The sequence below is a fragment of the Myotis brandtii genome, unplaced genomic scaffold (assembly GCF_000412655.1).
Source record: "Myotis brandtii unplaced genomic scaffold, ASM41265v1 scaffold44, whole genome shotgun sequence".
Lineage (NCBI taxonomy): Eukaryota > Metazoa > Chordata > Mammalia > Chiroptera > Vespertilionidae > Myotis > Myotis brandtii.
The window spans coordinates 2,126,700-2,146,939 of NW_005366833.1; positions in this window are offsets into that span (position 1 = coordinate 2,126,700).

A 20,240-nucleotide genomic window follows, 5' to 3' on the forward strand; every position below is an offset into this window, starting at 1 on the left:
CCCTTTCCTGTACTTTTAATATATATATATATATATATATATATGAGGCCCGGTGCATGAAATTCTGGCACAGGTATGGTCTCTAGGCCTGGCCGGCGATCAGGGCCAATCTGTGGAGCAACCGTGGGGCAATCAGAGAGTGGGGGCACCTTGCTGGCACCCGCCTTGGCTGCCCTCACACCACCCACTCACTGGCCCCACCCCCTGCCCATCACCACCAGTCGCCTCCCTCTGTGGGGCGACCGGGCAATCGGGGATTGGGGGAGGGCCTCATTGGCACCCGCCTTGGCGGGCCTGGAGCCTGTGGGCAGGGGGAAGCTCCTGCATTGAGCATCTGGCCCCTGTTGGTCAGTGCACATCATAGCAACGAGACGTTCCACCGGTCATTCTGCCATTCAGTCGATTTACATATTAGGCTTTTATTTTATAGGATCGATTTCAAAGGGGAAGGGAGAGGGAGAGAGAGATAGAAACATCAATGATGAGAGAGAACCATTGATCAGCTGCCTCCTGCACACCCCCTACTGGAGATGGAGCCCACAACCCAGGCTTGTGCCCTGACCAGTAATGGAACTGTGACCTCCTGATTCATAGGTCATCGCTCAATCACTGAGCCATGCCAGCCAGACTCCTCTACTCTTAAAGTCGACAGAATTGTTTGGAGGATGAACGCCCTCCCTCCCCTGCCTGTGAGCCTCCCAGCCCACAGGTAGCTGCATTTGGGAGGCATATCTGGCACTGTCTGATTATACCTGAAGCAGAATCACTGATTCTATGCCTTGTTTGTGTTTTTCTCAAAACCCAGAGTGATGCCCTTTGAAGATAGAGACCAGGGTCCTGAGCCCAGGAAGCAGGCAGCTTCTAGAAGGTGAAAAAAGCAAGGAAATCGATTTTCCTCAACAGCCTTCAGAAGGAGCCAGCTCTGTCTCCATCTTTCTTTAGTCCAAACAGACTGCTCTTGGACTTCTGACATCCAGAACTGTAAGATAATAAATTTGTGTTGTTTTAAGCCCCTCAGTTTGAGGTAATTTGTTGCAGCAATAGGAAAGTCTTTAGCACATCTCTCCCTCTCCTCCTCCCCTTTTTCTTTCCCTTGGCCATTTTTCTCTCCTTCTCAGTCCTCCCCACTGGCTTTCTGTCAACAGTGAGTCAGCAGAAGCTGCCCTGAGGGGCAGGCAATGAGGTCCTTTTAGCCTGTGAATTGTCATCCTGTTCACATCTCTGAAGGCCTCTCCTGGCCTGAAAGTCCAAGGGTCAAGCAACAGCTATACTTTCTACTCTACATGTCCCGTCAGACTGGACACCTTCAAAACATACAGCAAATACTTGGCTTGGGCCTGATAACTTCAATTAAATTACTGTTCATGGATTTCAAAAAAAAGCCCGACACCTTGCTATGAGCTTTAGATACTATGCGCTCTAAACTCACAACTCTGTACTGTAGGTACTATTGTAGTTATTCCAACTTCCTAGATGAGAAAAGAAACACACAGAAAGACAAAATAACTTGTCCAAGGTCACAGAAACCAAGACCCATCGAATTCCAAAGACTTGCAAATGCTCGTGGGGTAAAGTTTCTCTTCAATGCATATCCTGATGTTTATTCTCTGTCCACTAGATGAAGCATGGCAGGAATCTTACTAGGAGCACAGTAATTTCATATGATTTGCTTTATCGATTTCTCTAAGCCGGGCAGCAATTTGGCCTAATGAGCTTTGAATTCAGTGCTGCCCAATTGTACTCCACAGGGTTGTGCCAGTGAACCCTCATTGAATCCCAGCTGTGGCTGTGAGGTCTTGAACAATATAGTAGAGTGGCTATTAAAATCATATGCAACCTCAACTCAGCACTCCCATCCCTGGGAATCTAGTCCTTAGAAATAAAATGGACCAAACACATAAAAAAACACACAATGATGATTACTGAAGATTTGTTTATAGTAGGATGAAAAAGGAAATACCTATCATAGGAGAATCCTATATAATAAAAGCCTAATATGCAAATCAACCGAACAGCAGAACGACTAGCAGAACAACCAGTCACTATGACATGTATTGACCACCAGGGGGCAGACACTCAACACAGGAGCTGCCTCCTGGTGGTCAGTGCACTCCCACAGGGGGAGCGCTGCTCAGCCAGAAGCCAGGCTCACACTGGCAAGTGCAGGGGTGGTGATGGGAGCCTCTCCCACCTCCGTGGCAGCACTAAGCTGGCAAGTGCAGGGGTGGTGGTGGGAGCCTCTGCCACCTCCGTGGCAGCACTAAGGAGCGGCAAGCCAAGTGGTAAGGAGCAGCAAGCAGGCAGGCGATAAGGAGCAAGGGGTCCCGGACTGCGAGAGGGTGTAGGCCGGACTGAGGGACCCCTCCCCCCCCCTTCCCAGTGCACGAATTTAGTGCACCAGGCCTCTAGTGAGTGAATAAAGGGTTGTATCCAAGCCATAGAACATTATGCAGCCAGTAAAACAATGAGCTAGGTCTATATGAGGTAACTGGGAAAGAATTCCTCAAAGTATTGTATAGTGAGAACTATAAGATACAGATCAGTTTATATAATGTAATTCTATTTTTGGAAGTCAATAACAAAACTACCTATGTTTGAGATTATATAAGGGGAAAATTATTAAATGATACCAGATGAAATTCAATATCCATTCTTAGTCTTTAAAAATTGCATTTGCAATAAAATAGTGTTAAATAATTCTTTAATAAGATAAAACACTTCTATCATAACCCCAAAGTTGTCTAGCATTGTGCTTAGTGGAAGAAATAGATTGGATGTTATGCTAGAAGTAATAGCCAACACAACCTGGTAAAGAAAGGAATCATAATTCTAAGAATTGGAAAGAAGGATGAAAAATTATTTGCAGATGCTATGACCATATACTTGGAAACAAGGAACCAACTGAAAAGCAACTATAACAAATAAGAGAATTTACAAAGATGTTAGGTTATAAAAATAGAAACACGAGCCCAGCCCCTGCACGTGTGTGCACAATAAACACATAAATGATATAATGTAAGAAAAGGTTACATGAAATATAGCTACCAAGACAGGAATTAATAAAAACATGTAGGGCCCATAAGAAAAAAATGTTTACAATACTCTTGAAGACCTAAAGAGACTGTTTTAAAATGGAAACACACCATGACAAAGAAATGAATATTCCATAACCTAAATTATAATACACCTCACTAAAAATACTGTAACAGTTTTGGTTTTTTTTTAATGACAACTAGTTGTGATTTTAAAGTTCACATGGAAACATAAGTTGGAATAACCAGGCAAACTGAAAAAAAAAAAAAGAACAATGGTTGAAGGTAGTGGTCAGAAATAGTCATAGTAGATGTTAATACATATTTAAAACCTTCAATTATTAGGACAGTGTGGTCATAATATATGAATAGATAGGCTGATGGAAGGAAATAGCAAGTCCAAAACAAAACAAACAAAATATGTGTGTGTGTGTGTATACAGATATATATATATATATACATCTATATATACACACACACACACATCTATATATATAAAAGGCTCATATGCAAAGTGTCCCCTCGGGAGTTCGACCGGGAGACCAGGAGTTCGATCACTCACTATAACGTGCACTGACCACCAGGGGATGGTGCAGAACGAAGGAAGGCCCTGGCTGGCAGCCGGGGAAGGGAGGCCCTGGTTGGCAGCTGGAAGGCCCCGATCGGCTAGAAGGCCAGGCCTAGGGACCCTACCCGTGCATGAATTTCTGCACTGGGCCTCTAGTGTGTGTGTGTGGGGTGTGTGTGTGTGTGTGTGTGTGTGTGTGTTGAATTCAATAGGTGATAAAGAATGCATCTCAAATCAGTCATGAAATGATTTTAATAAATGGTATTGGGATAACTGGAGAACTTTATAGAAATTGTAAAAATGGATGCATGCTTTAACTGAAGCAGTGGGATTATTTCCAAGTGGGCCAAATATTTAAATGCAAGCACTGAAACCATAAAAGTTTGAGACAAAATCATGGAATAATTATTTTATAATCTTGGAGTGGTCATGATCTCTGTAATTAAAACTCAGATTTAGACGTGATAGAACTGTTAAATTTAACTAAAAGAGAAATAGAAATTTTTACATGGGAAGTACACCATACTTGAAGCCAAAGACAAGAGAAAAACTAGGAAATGTTATTTGCCATTTATATCACAAAAGGCTAACTCTGTAATATATAAAAGAGTATCCAATAGAAAAATGGACCAAAGGTATGAATAGATAATGCAGTGAAAAGAAAATACAAATGTCTTTTAAACATGAAAAGATGCTCAACTTTATTTATTGTCGGAGAAATAATTCAAACTACTCTGACATCAATTTTTATCTATTAGACTGGCAAAATTCCAAAAGTTTGATAAAACCTATTGGTGAGGCTATGGGGGAAACTTATTGGCAAGGCTATGGGGGGAACTTTTCTAATAAGAGGACAAATTGGCACAACCCCGTGAGGTACAATTGGGCAGCAACTACCAGAATTACAAGTGCCTTCTTTTACCTTTGCTTTACCCTTCAGGTACACTGGCACTCAGAGGTAGACATGAGAGGCTATTTCAGCATTGTCCGTAAGAGCAAAAAATTGAGAACCTCTGTGCCCATCAACCAAAAGTTAAATAAATTATGGAATTTACTTTTATAAATTAATAAAATGCAATGCAGCTATTTAAGAAGAGTTCAAGTCTCCATGGTCTTTGATTTGTAAAGATCTCCAAGATATACTTTAAGATATACTTAAGTGAAAAGAAAGGTGTGAGATAGTGTGTATATGCCGCCATGAGTATAAAAGGGAGATATCTATCCAACCATGTATAAACCCTCCAAAAGTCATAATAGATTAATAACAGTGCTTCTCTTTAAAAAAAAAGTTTTGCTTTTCAACGTGAATGCATTACCTATTGAAAAATTAAATAAATATCTGAGTTCTTTTGTGTTAATTTTTTGTCACCAGCATACCTTAAGTAATAAAGGTTATTTTTATGGAGGAAAAAAATGAACTTCAAAGTTCAAACTTTGACGTTAGAGTAAATGCTTTAAAGTTCTGCTTCCTCCTCTGAGTAGCTGCATGACTTTGGACACGGTATTTAACCCATAAGCTTTACCTCTAGAATGCAGAGACGCCCCTCATAGGTTGTTTTGAGGATTCACTGTGTTATGGACTATAAAGGATTGGGCCCAAAGTAAGCCCTCAATAAATACCACTTAGTATTCCGCACAGGGTTGTTAGGGAGAGGAGTCCATGAAATAATGTCCCCAGAGTGACCACTGCAAGCAGGTGCATAGCGAACATTGATGTACTGTTTCTTCTCCAACTTCCCCATGGCCCGCCTAATGACAGGCCTCAGTGCTGTAAATGGTTTCCTCCTCCTCAACAAAGTTCCAGAACCATTTTTCTTGCACAGGGTTGTTAGGGAGAGGAGTCCATGAACTAATGTCCCCAGAGTAACCACTGCAGAGCAGGTGCACAGTGAACATTCATGTACTGTTTCTTCTCCAACTTCCCCATGGCCGGCCTAATGACAGGCCTCAGCGCTGCAAATGGTCTCCTCCTCCTCAACAAAGTTCCAGAACCATTTTTCTTGACAATGTGCCTCATAAAGAAAGTCTAACAGCCAGAAGTAGTGATAAATTACTTGTTGTTCCGGAGGCCATCCATCCTTCCTACACCGAACTTCCCTTATAATTGTCAACTGCAAGACCTGGCCTTGAGCTGCTGGGCTAGGGGAAAACAGTGGGTATTATGAACCTCAGTGATCAAAGCTTGATGCAAATTAGCAATTTGCTGAGAAATTCTGAATTTTCAAGTGACCCAATTTAGAAGACATGCAAAATTACTTAACCCATGCTTTTCGGCCTCTCCTTTTTCCTTCTTGATGTTAATGTTTGAGTTGAATGGATCCTCTCCATTCAGTCTAAGAAGCCATAACTCAGGGAGTGAGATTGGTCATCAATGGGTTCAGCAATATTTATTAAGTACCTGCTCAGTGCAAAGCATGAGGGTCTCTGTGCATGGTCTGAAGAAAATGAGTAAAAGTTATGATGTTGCCTTAAAAGCTGAACAACACAAAGTAAAACTAGTACTTTAGGGCAGGAAAACAAAAGGCCATTCATTCCAGCCCTATTCATTTCAAGATTTTCTGTAAAGAGAGTATACAAAACAGAGACAGCATGCTAACCTACTTTAGAGAATAAGCTTCAAACTTTTTGAAACACCAATCATATGTAAGTTATGCATGTTGGTTTTTAATCATTCTTATCTGTTCAATCAGGGAGCTCTCCTAAGAGTGTTTACCATGCAATACTTTAGAGGCAGAGTTGCATGAACATTTGAAGATATAAATCTCTTTTGAATAAGGTAATCTGCAACATAAGTCTCATTTGGAGGCGGAGCGCAGGAGGGGAACATTGTACTCACTATTTCATTTACTCCCACAGCTCTCAGCATGGCATCATCGCTCCCATGTTATAGACAAGGCAGAGAGGGGACGAGCCAAAGGCTCCTTGAACAGTAGACAGCCATCCCGACCTGCTGCTACAGCCCACATGCCCTTTGTCCTCCTCACCCAGTGCCTCTTGCCCCTGGCACTCCACTGTAGTCATTACTGAGACCGAAGGCCAAAACTCAGCATGACTGTGACCACGGCACACAGCACCGGCAATTGGCCACTGAGGAACCCCACTTCCTTCCATGGCCTGTTTTGTGCAAGAAAATAAAAAATAGGCCATGATTTTATTTACTTTTTAAAATTTTTTTATTTTTATCAATTTCAGAGAGGAAGGGAGAGGGAGAGAACGAAACATCAATGATGAGAGAGAATTACTGATTGACTGCCTCCTGCACGTCCCATACTGGGGATGGAGCCCAAGCTCACAACCCAGGCTTTATGCCCTGACCAGGAATTGAATGATGACTTCCTCATTCATAGGTTGTGCTCAACCACTGAACAACACTGGCTGGGTAATAGGCCGTGATTTTATTTTTTTTTAAATATATTTTATTGATTTCAGAGAGAATGGAGAGGGAAAGAGAGAGGTAGAAGCATCAATGATGAGAGAGAATCATTGATCAGCTGCCTCCTGCACACTCCTTACTGGAGATTGAGCCCACAACCGAGGCATATGCCCTTGACCGTAATCGAACCCAGGACCCTTCAGTAAGAGGAAAGGAGAGAGGTAGAAACATCAATGATGAGAGAGAATCATTGATCAGCTGCCTCCTGCACACTCCTTACTGGAGATTGAGCCCACAACCGAGGCATATGCCCTTGACCGTAATCGAACCCAGGACCCTTCAGTCCATAGGCCGACACTCTATCCACTGAGTCAAACCAGTTAGGCAATTGGCCATGATTTTAGATTTCAAATCTTTTAAGAAGGTGCTGGTGGTTGAAGGGAGGGAATCTACTTCTCAGGTCTTCGTAAAAGATCACTCAGCTATGGGGTATTTTTAGTGAGGCATATGCCCTTGATCATAATCGAACCCAGGACCCTTCAGTCCATAGGCCGACACTCTATCCACTGAGTCAAACCAGTTAGGCAATTGGCCATGATTTTAGATTTCAAATCTTTTAAGAAGGTGCTGGTGGTTGAAGGGAGGGAATCTACTTCTCAGGTCTTCGTAAAAGATCACTCAGCTATGGGGTATTTTTAGAGTTGATGCCCGCCCTTATCTATATAATTTCATTACATTTCCTGCCTCAGGTTCAGGGAGCTGCAGCCTCCACCCCTCTCTGGGCCCTACCCATGGTGTGTGCATCCCAAGCTACTCTTCTGAAACCTCCCCTCAGCAGTCTGTCATTTCTCCTAACAAGGCTGTGTCAGTAAGATTCCCTTACGGACGTCTGTGTCATATCCTGACTGATTTTTCATCTAGACACTAATCATTTTACAATTCCCATGGCAACGTGGAATGTCCAGGTTGAACTCCTTAAAACAACAGTATTTTATCTGCTTCAGTTCATGCCCCCCACCGCAGACTTCCTGTGCATTCTTCCATGACCTGTATGATTTCTTCTCCGAAAAGCAAAGGCGTCTGTAACTGATCTGGCATGAAAACGAGGGAGAGGGCTGTGGATGAGGGCTACAGATATGGCCTGATACTTGAAATAGAATCTTCTGGATCTGGCCAAGATAGAGTAAGCTCTGTGTTTCTGACTAATCAGAACTAAAACTCTGAACAAAATAAAAACAGTGACTGCTTGGGAACTCTGAAAAGTAAATAGAAGCAGGTGGGTGGATGGGGGAGAGAAGTGAAAACTTGAAAGCTGACTAATGTGGTAACAGTGAGTTTCCTGGTTTTATGGGCATTTTTTTGTTTTTTCTTCTTTTATCTCTTGGATTTGACCCAAGGGCGAGCCAAATAGGGAAATGAACAGCAAGAATAGGCAACAAGAACTAAAAAAAAAAAAAAAGAGGAACCATCTTTCTGGCCAGGCCTAGGATTGGCATAGAGGACCTTTAAAAACTATAGAATGTTTTTCCTTTTTTTCTCTCTACCAGCCTGCCCCAAGACCAATAGCATAAACATCAAAAAACTCTGAGCTAAAACCCATCTTTCTGGGTAGATGAATTAGAAAAATGGGTCTTCGTTGTGCAGAGAAGATGGAGGAAATTCCTGTTGTTCTATTTTCCCCTTCATTTCGCCCCAGGAGCAAAAATGATGGTGACCACAACTTCAAGAGAAACTCCATTTTATCAGCGTGAGGAGTAAGAAAAGAGGCCTCAGGGAATCGAGAAGAATTGAAAAAATACGGCAGTCGAGAGAATGGGAAGAAAGGGACTCCTCCAAGTCCATATGTGAATAGTTACAGCTGGTTTACCCCAAGCTATGACCTTGCAGAACACACCCAAAGAAGCATCAGCTTTGAGAATTGAACTACCACATAAACCCCTGCCCCAGTCTCCCTTCGTGGTGCATACGAGGAGCAGCAAAGGCATTGGAACCACTGCCCCAGAAGGCAAGTCAGGTTGATCGCCTGCGGAAGGAAAACAGAAAAGTCTATTTTCCCCAGAATATTTCAATAACACCTGGAGCTTCACAACATAATATATGGAATTGCCAGGGTACAATCCAAAATTATTTGACATATCGATGACAAGGAAAATCTATTCAAGTAAAAGACAGATATAAAGTGTGACATGACCCAGATGTTGTAATTATCAGAAAAACTTTAAAGCAGCTGTTATAACCATTCCTCCTGAGGTAAATCATCCTTCAGAGCAGGGAGAAAGGGCAGGAAATTTAATTGCTGCTCCCTGTTATCTCTTGTATCCCATTGGTCAAAATTTTCCCTACAAGGAATTAATTTTTTTTTCACCTCGCCCCTTTGGCAGCCCCTTGGTAAACAAGAGACCATGTCCTGCAATAGGAGTTGGAAAACTTAATAGTATGTAATAGTAAATTTTTTAATGTTTTTATTGACTTGAGAAAGATAGAGAGAAAGGAAGGTAGAGGAAGAGAGAGAAACATTAATGAGAGAGAACCATCTATCACCTGCCTCCTGCACATCCCCCATTAGAGATCGAGCCCCCAACCCAGGTATGTGCCTTGACTGGGAATTGAACCAGCGACCACTTGGTGCATGGGACAATGCTCAACCAACTGAACCACACCAGCCAGGGCCTTAATAGGAAATTTCAGAGTTTGTGGGCCACATGGTCTCTTTCACAACTCCTCAACTCCACCAATATAGTGACAAAGCAACCATACACAATATATCAAGAAATAGACATGGATGTGTTCCTTTAAACTTTATCTGAAAAATAATAATTAAAGAAAGAAAAGGCAGCAGGCTAGATTTTGGTCACAGGTCATAGTTTGCTGACCTATGTCCTATCGCATAACTCTTCATCAAATCCAGCAGCCAGAGATTCCAGGAGGATGAAATACATGATAAAACCAGGGGACCTGTGATTATGAGTCCATTTTTGCTTTAAATTGTGTACGTCAGTCTGAGGCGATGCTATGCAGGATACAGTGCCAATAGATGGGGCATCCTGTAAGCCCTTGGAAGGTGAAGACACTGGGGATAAACGGCAAATCTACATCTGGAATAGATGTCAGTACCAATAAGGCAAAGTCACTGCCTTTTCCAGAGTGGACGGGTTCTAAAGTAATCAACCTGAAACCAGGTGCCTGGATGGTCTCCCTAGGGATGGTGCCATATTGAGGGCTCTGTATTGGTTGCTTCTGTTGGTAAGTTGCCTTCAGCAATAGAAGTAGCTACCCAATCCTTGATGAGGGACAGCTCATTTGGATCAATTCAAACTTTCTATTCTTGCTACCACAACCACTCTGTTTAGTGGTCCATTGCAAAAGAGGGAGCCAACAAGAAGCGAATTGGCATCTACAGGATGGATCATTCTAGTCCAGAGAAGTTGAAAGATTTATCTGCAGTTGGTGTACACTAATATGAAACCCAAAGATCCACAATATGTGCTCATCCTCACAGACACATCCACATAGCTCTTCCCAGAACCCCTAGTCACTGATATCCATCCTTGTCCTTTTCATGACCAAGTACCCAGCCACCATTGCTCATGAGTCAGTGTACAGCCCTCCCTCATGCCACCTCTCCTCCATATGAAGGAATTATGAGTGTACTGCCCACAGCTCTGCCCACTGGAAGGATTTCCCGTCACCATTTTCCTTCAGAGTCACACCTGCAGGGGACTGTATTGTAGCAGCTGTCCATTTTCAGCTAGTGTCAGCAGTGAACCAAGCCAGGGTCCTTTCCTCCATTAGTGGGAACACTCTCATTGGCCACAGGTATAAGTGAGGGAAAGGCATCAATGCAACATCAGTAGGTAATATAGAGGGGCACCTGATTATGTAATTTACTTATTGGTGGATTTTGGGGTGGTTTTTTTTTTTGAGACATGAACTTAGTCCCCAATAAGCCACTTCTATTATACAATGATTTGCTATTGTCCCTGCTCTACTATTTATTTCAGGGCATCTCAGTGTAGAGGTACATGCTCAGTCTCTACTAGGAACCATTTAAACACCAGGAGCTGTGCTTCAAACATTGTAGTTCTCTGCTGCTGAAGACATGGTCCTGCTCCAGAACCCTGTGGGTCTGCTCTCAGCTGTCCGACTTTGGCTCTCCAGTGACTCCATACTTTGTCTTTACTCTCCAGACACCACTAGCAACCACTGAAATGGCAGCTTGTAGAACCCAGATCCCTGCAGAATGGTTCTTTGCTCTAGGCCCTGCTGGAAGCTCTGAGTCAACCAGTAATTTGGTTGCAAAAATATTCCCAAGCACAGTATCTGCCATCACCAAAATCCAAAAGATATACAGGCATCGTGCCTCTTTCTTAACGGTAGCAAGTGAGAGGTGCAGACAATTTCCCTTCTACATTAGAATAGATGTCCTGTCAGATCCCTAACCACTGGACCCCTGAAAACTTCACAAACAAGGCAGATCTTAAATATTATTGTGGGTTTTCTCCCAAACTATGGCATGAGTATTTCTCACCAGAGCAACTAGGAATACCCCAGGTCTGGCTCACCCAGTCCCTTTAACATGCCACCAGTGCAGTGGGTCAGTGTGTGCTCTGTGGAATGCCAAGAGGATCAAGATCTCTGACGTTTACATTATGGCCTTAAAGCAAGAGAGCAAATATATGCTACTACCCTCTTAATGTAGTGACATTCTGCTTTCAATTCTTTCTACTGATGCGCATCAAAAAAAAAACAACAACACACAAAAAAACACCATTCACTAAATGCATAGTGGACTATAGACCAAAGGCTATGTTGAAATACTGCCATAAATACAGTATACTACATCTTGCCTAACAGTTATGGTTGAGACAACTGCTGGGTTATGTTTATGGCACTTTACTTCCCTAAGTCTTCTGCTCTGTTCCTCAGTTCTATGCCAAGGAACTTCATCTTCAAGTCATTTTTATATAAACTACCATATTCCAAGACCCATTTCTGTAGAATATTATAACAAGGTATCAAATTCTTCTCAATTCAACATATAGTCCATGCCTTCCCTCCCTCCCAGTCCAACATACTCAGAATTCATTCCCATGCAAATTTTTCTGAGGCCTGTCAGTATCCATCAGCCGGGTCAGACAATTCCCTTGTCTTATAGACTACTTTTTATAACTATTTCTTTACTTTCCCACTTGGGCTGTGCTGACCTGTGACTGTTTATTGGTCTTGAAGCAATGAGAGGTGTGGGGGTAGATACTGGCAAGAATCAGCATCATCTTTTGAAGCACTTGCTTCAGGTGAAACCAGTACCTGGTATTCAGACGAGGTGGGCTGTTCTCTGGCAAATGGGGAAGAGCAAAGGAATCTGGGAGTTTTAAATTCTCAGGTTCACCCCTACAGATGTCACCATTCCATGTCTCAATGTCACGCTCTGTCAGGGCCCTGATTTTCACATAAAAGGCCTGTCCACCTCGCACGTATAAAGGTCTGCTTTCCAGAGATCACGCTTTATAATTAGATCCTAGGTCTGACTTCCAGCACTTTCTGCCTGAAACTTTAGTTGTGCCATTACCTGCCCTGGAACAATCATTTTCTTTTCTGTGAGGAGTCCAGGGAAGCTAAAAATAGCTGTTACTCCAGAATACATATAATTATCATTGGCCTCACACTGATGAAATACCAGTTACTTGATCGCTCAACACCCTGCTCTCCACATGCACCTCATCTCAATCAACCACAGGTGAAAACTTTAGTATTTAAGATGTCATTGCATATTAACAGCCCACTAACTCTGAGCAAAACATTTCCTAGTGCATTGGGCATTCAAACTCCAAACCTTACTCTGAGAGCCTACTCTAAGTCTAGAACCACTTCGGAAACTGTTTTAGCCCAAGCTCCTTTAAAAAGGAGTCTGAGCCAAAGATAACGTGCCAGTACATTTTTGGAGTCTAGGGCAGTAAGAATAATGGAAAACAGAGTTGAGGCACAGAGGATGGGAAGCAATGAACGTGATGTGTTCCCACCTGGACACTGGTTCATAAATGAGCCATGAGGAGACTCAGCCAGTCTCTCAGCAGGTTCTCCTATTCAGCCATGTGGGACACCTACATACAGGCTCTTCAACTACATCTGGGAATTCTGGGAAAGGTGTTCCCAGAAGAAATGAGCATGAACTTCATGCAAGTTTGTAAAATCAAAGCCTTTAGTTAGAAAGGAAACTCAAGAGCTTATCTGGCCAACCCTTTGCTTCAATCGTCCAAGTATAGTTACTTTTATTACCCTTAGGCCCAGAGAAGTTAGGCACCACCCCAAACCCCTCCTTCCCCAGCCTGCATTGCATATTCTGGTATTATTAACCATTGCACTTCCCAATCAATTGTAAAGTGCATATTCCTGAGGCTTGTAAATAAACTCCCTGCCCAGAATGCCTGTCTGTGTCAGTCAGGGCAGACTGACTCATGCCGCTATACCAACCACTCTGAAATCTCCTGGCTTTAGGCAACAAAGGTTTATTTCTGCTCATTGTAGTTATCAAGAACCTAGACCAGCCGTGGGCAAACTACGGCCCGCGGGCCGGATCCAGCCCGTTTGAAATGAATAAAACTAAAAAAAAAAAGACCGTACCCTTTTATGTAATGATGTTTACTTTGAATTTATATTAGTTCACACAAACACTCCATCCATGCTTTTGTTCCGGCCCTCCGGTCCAGTTTAAGAACCCATTGTGGCCCTCGAGTCAAAAAGTTTGCCCACCCCTGACCTAGACTAATGCAAACTTCATCCTAACATGATTTCACTGTTTCTGTAGCAGTAAGAGAAAATGGCAAATCACATACTTAAAACTTCTACCTAGAAGTGACACGTGTCACTTTCACTCATATGTCATTGGCTTAAGCACAACACACTTAAATTCAAGAGGAAAGGAGCATGCTATTGTGTGCCAAAGAGGAAAAAACGCAGAAATAATCAATAAATAATATGAATGACTCACCTTTTTTAAAACTTTTCATCTGCCCAATTCCTGCTCAAATGTCTAGATCCAGGTCAGATGTTCTCCATTCAAAGAAGTCCCTCTGCTCCAATCTCCCACCTCCAGGCTGGGCAAGGACACGCCGCCTGCACGCCAGACGCCGGGTACTCACCTCAACCACTGCACCAACAATTCTGCGTAGACCTTCTCTCTGCTTGTCTGTCTCCCACACCGCACTGAGTGCCCCCCAGGACAGTAGCCACGCCTCATTGATCACCGTGGGCTCAGCACCCAGCACAGTGCCCACTGTATAACAGACACTCAATGCATGTTTGTCGAACTGAGTGAAACCGACTGACAGGAGTGAAAATAAAACTTCCTGCTCATCAGACTCCATTGTGCCAGAACTAAGTGAAGCACCACGCGGTGTTAAGTCTTTTCTTAATGCCAGTCTCCCCTCTCCTGCTGCTGATCACATTAAAGTGACACATTCAGGTGCTAAAAAGGACTCCCCCTGGGCAGAACCTAAATATAAACACTCTGGCCTTCTGTCTGGTCTGTTTTGCTAGTCAAGTGAACTTTGCATAAATCGTCAAGTTAGGGGTTTTATTTCCTCAACAGAATTCACCCAGCGAGGAATAGGGCCCGGATGGGGAACGCAGCTCATTTCCCCAGCTCTTTGCGGAGACATAAATCAGGTCATAAGCAAAAGTCATTTGGAAATCTGATTTCTCTGTGGGCTCATCTCTTCTGCTCTGCTAAGTTGGAGAATCCCACGAGCACCAGTCCTGCCTTTTCTGTGCCGTTAAGAAAAAGAAATTGTACTTACAGGTTTCCTCCAGCTCGGGCTCATTTGGTGGCGGTTGGGTCCACTGCAGGGTTGAACAGAGCCAAGCACCGCTCTGTGGTGATGCTTGGCTGGCGGTAACCAGAGACAACACGCCGGCGCCCTCCCTCCCACGCACGCTCTCCCCAAGGAGACCAAGGAGCAGGTCCCGGGCCCTTATGCAAGGACTGGTTCATGGCCCAGCAGCATTGGTCCCACCTGGAACCTCATCAGAAACCTGGAATCTCCACGCCCACTGCGCACCTGTTGAATCAGAGCCTGCATGTTCGGCAAGAGTCCCAGGTGACTTACATTTTGAGAAGCACTGAGCTGGGCTCTGAACACACCTAATGAGGTGTCTGGGTTAGTGTAAGGACAGCCCATCACCACCCCCACCTGTCACTTTGGGAGAGGTAAACACTTCTTTCCCCATAAGCACAGCACAGCCTTTATCCATCGTTTAGGAGACAAGAGGGGGTTGAAGGTGAAGGGAAATTGTGGTGTATCCAAGGGTCTCAGCCAAGTTCTCCTGTGGGCAGCTCTCTTTATTTAAAAAAAAATGAACGGTTGCCCAGGCTGGTTTGGCTCAGTGGATAGAGCGTCAGCCTGCGGACTGAAGGGTCCTGGTGTTCGATTCCAGTCAAGGGCGCATGCCCAGGTTGTGGGCTCGATCCTCGGTGGGGGTCGTGCAGGAGGCAGCCGATCAATAATTCTCTCTCATCATTGATGTTTCTATCTCCCTCTCCCTTCCTCTCTAAAATCAATACAAATATATTTTTTAAACAAAAATGGGTGGTCAATTTACTGTGGGGCAACACAAGAGATCCAACTTTGCTGAAAAACCATCTCCAAAGGCTCCAGGGGCTTCCAGCCACTGATGCTCTGAGCTACAGCTGGCATCTCGTCCCCAGCCTTCACCTCACATGAGGGTAGTGACAGGCAGGGAGCAGCAGGATTTGTGGGCTGGTTAGAACTTCCCAATTCATTATCTGTCCCACAAGCACAGGGACTCTTCTGTTCTTGTCTGACTGTTGTTTTCTGCTATGTGCTGTCTTATTTTCATGATCTCTCCCATCCTCCCTGCTCTCTCCTTCACCTCCCCCCTCCCCCCGCTTCACAGCACTTTGGTTTCCTGGGAACTTGATTATCCTGTGATGTGATGTTGTCTAATCCATCATGTTTCCCTTTCTTGGTAGATTCTTGTAGTCTATGTCATTTCATCTACCCCGAGATGAAGGCATTTCTCTAATGACTTCTGCTATCTTTTGCTTATATTACTATATTGTTATACAACGACACTGCGTATTTACTGTGTTCTTTTACAAAGATGATACTGACATGCTGAATATAATTACTTAAAAGAAATTCGGCATGTTAGGCTAGGCATGGGTAAACCTCTCGCCTCATCGATTGTCTCTGCACTCACCTGTATAGTCCATCTTCCTATCTCCAATGGCAACTGACCTTCAGCCTACAATATATTCTAATCTCCTCCATCTTAAAAAACACACACACTTTCCTCAATACTGTTCTCCCTTAAAGATACCACCCCATCTCTTTCTTACTTTTGGTGCCCTTAGCTATCTTCCCTGACTCCCTTCCTTTCTTTTGCAATGCCCCTGAAGTGAACTTTCTAAAATGTAAGCTGTTACTGCACACACCCTACTGAAATCTAAAGATGTTTTTCTTCCAGAGAGAAATTGAGGCAGACATTGTCTTTGCAGCTGCATCTCAGCACCACTTGCCAACGTCACTGCATTTCTCCCCTGTTCAAATCACACATCCAGCCTCATGGTCCTTCCTAATGGTTTTAGACACAATCATAGTTTTTCTTGCCCCATCCCTGTGTCCATTTCAATTCCTCTATGTAGATGGATTTTCCCTCAGCACCTAATGAGGTCCTGCTTGTTTTCTAAGACCTAGTACAGGTCCCTTTCCATGGTGGACCCTACAGATTGGCCTCCCCTCTTCTTTGTTCTAAAGCATCTTGGCCATGCCTCTGTCTCATTCATTGCCACGTGAATATTGACACTTCTATAGTGTGAGCTTCTTCTTTGTTTGGATTTTTATTCTATTTGTCTTTCTATCTCAGCTTCCAGTATCATGTCTGGCATATACAGGTACACAAATGTTTATTAAATTTCATTTCAAATGGATTCCAGGTGCGGTTTTCCCCCCAGTTTATTCCATATTTTATAAAATAAATATATAATATCATAAGATGTTAGCAACTCAATCTGGAAAGAGTCATGTATGGAGGCATGACCTCCAGAAAGCAGGCCATGGCTTCAGGGAGGTGTGCAATTCTGGGCGGGCCCCAGCCTCCCAGGGCGAATGGGCCATGGTAGCCCTGACCTTCCTCTCCCCTCTGCATTGGATTTGATCTGAAAAAGCAACTCCTCTAGCTCCGTGGCTGCCAGAAATTACCCAGGATGATTTGACTGTTAGGACAGAGAAAATACTGGACCCCCCTCTCGTCCCCCACTGGCCAGATACTTATGGAAAATTAGGCTAAACTGGTGTGGGCAGCAGACAAGCCTCGGAGCTTGGGGGAAATTGAATAAAGAGGTAGGAGCTTAGAGAACCATGGATGGTTTTCACTGAAAACTTCACGTTTGCTTTATGGAGCAGAGGAACAGAGGCAGGATCTGTTGGGAGCACCTTCCAAAACCCCCCTTCAGTCTCTCAGTCTCTATACCGCCCACTCAGCTGGCCTCCAAACTTCATGTGTGTGGTTCCCTGACTGAGCTTAGTCAAGGTGTCGGAAGCCACACTGTGATCAGATTAAGAACCCTGAGGGCTCCCTCCGGCTTGAACTGGCCTGTTTCATTTAGGAGAGGTCTTTCGTACACCTCACTGCTGACCCCAAAACCCAGAGGGAGGAGGGGGCGGGGTGGGGAGCAGCAATGAGTACTTGGCATGCGCCTGAGCGTGAAATGGGTGCTCAAGAGTTTCAGCCTTTCTGATGCTCCAGTCAGCTCTGCCTTGAGCCAGACACCATGGAACTGTTCTGCTCTCAGAAGAAACGCCCTCTCCCCACACCTCCTGCTGAGCTCACACCATCATGACATGAGTCTGTGAAATGGGCAAGAATTTTGCTAAAAAATAGTTGGATGTACTTGTGTGTGAACAAGTGCATTGTTGATCTTTATGTCATCTATGTAAATAATTGCAGTGCATGGTTTTTAAGTATTGAAATACTTGTATTTTTCCTGGAGCAACACCTTTTAATATGAATTGTTTTTTTTAAATTCTGAAATCTGATGTTGTTTACAACCACAGGTATACCCAGAGAGTTATTTGGTGCATTAAAATTTCAAAACCAGCAAAGCTGCACTCACTTCTAAGGCATTCGTCTCTGCTCCATAATCCTCAAGGGGAGAATGACAATGACATTGGATGAAGCCAAGCTTCTATTGCAAGGAATATTTCTTTCTCCGGTTCAAAGACTTTCCAAAAAAGTGGAATATAAACATGATAGAATCCAAATGGATGCAGGTCACTCAGCATCTACACAAGATGACACTGAGTCAAAGGCAAGCTGGCAACGCAACCTCTGAAATAAAGCTAGAACTGGCTGTCGATTGTGGTTTGTGCAGAAGAAAAAGCTTTTCAAAACCACCTCCTCAAAGTTTTTAAACAAGAGATGAGATTACTTGCAAGTGTTAAGTAGAGGAAAATATTTGGTGTCAGATTATCACTAGTTTCACCATTATCCCCCCTATAAAGTAACAAAGATTGATCAACAGCTGGAAGAATTTGCACCAAAATAGAAAGTAGGAAAAAAAAGTATGTAAACTGAAATTTTTAGTAATATTTAATTTTCAATGTTCCATAGTTAATGAAGCTTTTCTTTTTATATAGAGTTTTTGAAGTATTACTCTATTAATTATACTGCTCCTTTGTTCAAAAAGGAGAAATGTGTGTCTGTAAAGGTACTTAAAATAGAAAAGCTGTTTCCTTTCTTCCTCAGTCTCTCAACTTGTCCTGGCGTTTTTTATTCGCTATTTAATTACATTCTAAGAAAAGAAAAAGAAAAAATTTAAATTATTTGCATGAATTTTACCATCCAGCTTTATATTGTGCAATGCCAGTTTTAAATGCAGATTTAAGAGCACTTAATTAATATGTGGAATCACTGACATTACACAGTTCGAATTCCGGAGCGCGCACACATGTATGTATTTCATTCTTACCAGAACAGTGGAAACCCTGCACAAAACTGACTGATCTTTTTCAATTTCCCTTCTTGACACGTGCACATTCTACCAACACTCTACTTTCAGCTTATTGATGAGTAAAGAAGGAAGGACTAAAGCAGTGGTTCTCAACCTTCCTAATGCCGCGACCCTTTAATACAGTTCCTCATGTTATGGTGACCCCCAATTTCATTGTTACAAATTGAACATAATTAAAGCATAGTGATTAATCACAAAAACAATATGTGATTATATATGTGTTTTCCAATGGTCTTAGGCGACCCCTGTGAAAGGGTCATTCGACCCCCAAAGGGGTCGCGACCCACAGGTTGAGAACCGCTGGACTAAAGGAACAGGAAGTAGGGATTGCCCTATCTTTCCTTTTCCTTGTCATCATTTCCTGCTCAAGCGGTTGGCCACACAATGAGGGACACGGGTAAGAAAGAATAGGATGGGATTCCTCTTTTGTCCTTGTTTCTCAGATATCACTGCCTTCTCTGTTGAAAGTAAGTTCTGGTTAGAGCAGAAAGTGTGGCTTCTCCAGGCCATCGGCGTCTCCAGTTAGTTGTAAAGGTAACACACTCCCCCTGTGCTCACTCACCTTGAACTCTCACACATCCTGGGCCCACAGAATTCTGTGCTCGTGGGACATCTGGAACACTGCGAACAGGTGGCAAGGAACAGAGGCACGCGTGTTTTATGCGTCTTTTCTGCCCATGTGCATACTCCACTGTTCCACCCGGCTTCACTTACAAAACCCAAGTTCAAAGATAAAATTATTAAGTATTTCAAGACAGCAACAACAGAGCATGAAAACCAAGTGTGGGGCTCTTGTCCAGCGTCGGGGAGGCGGGGGCGCGGGGGGAAGGCGGGGCTCTGAGTGACAGCATGGGTACCACAAGCTGGCTCTAATCTGGGCATTTGAATGATGAGGCATAAAATAGGAGGTTAGGAAGGGAATTCTAGTCAGAGAAAAACAGGTGGTGTTTACAGGAGAAGGCACACATTCAGTACCACAAAAATGTAGAGGAAATCATATTCTCTCTCAAGAGAGACTTCCTGTTGGATCAATGTCACGGTTGATGGGCCAGGCTCTTGCTGACTGGGAATAGCTTATTCTCTTGAAAAAGGAGCCCTCAACAGCAAGACAAGGCAGTTGTTCATTTTTTCTTTCTTCTACTAGAAAAATAAAGCTTACATTTATACATCATAATAAAAATAAATGTGAAATTATTTTATTTTTGCTACATTTCTCTCAAAAGCAAAAAGCTCGTG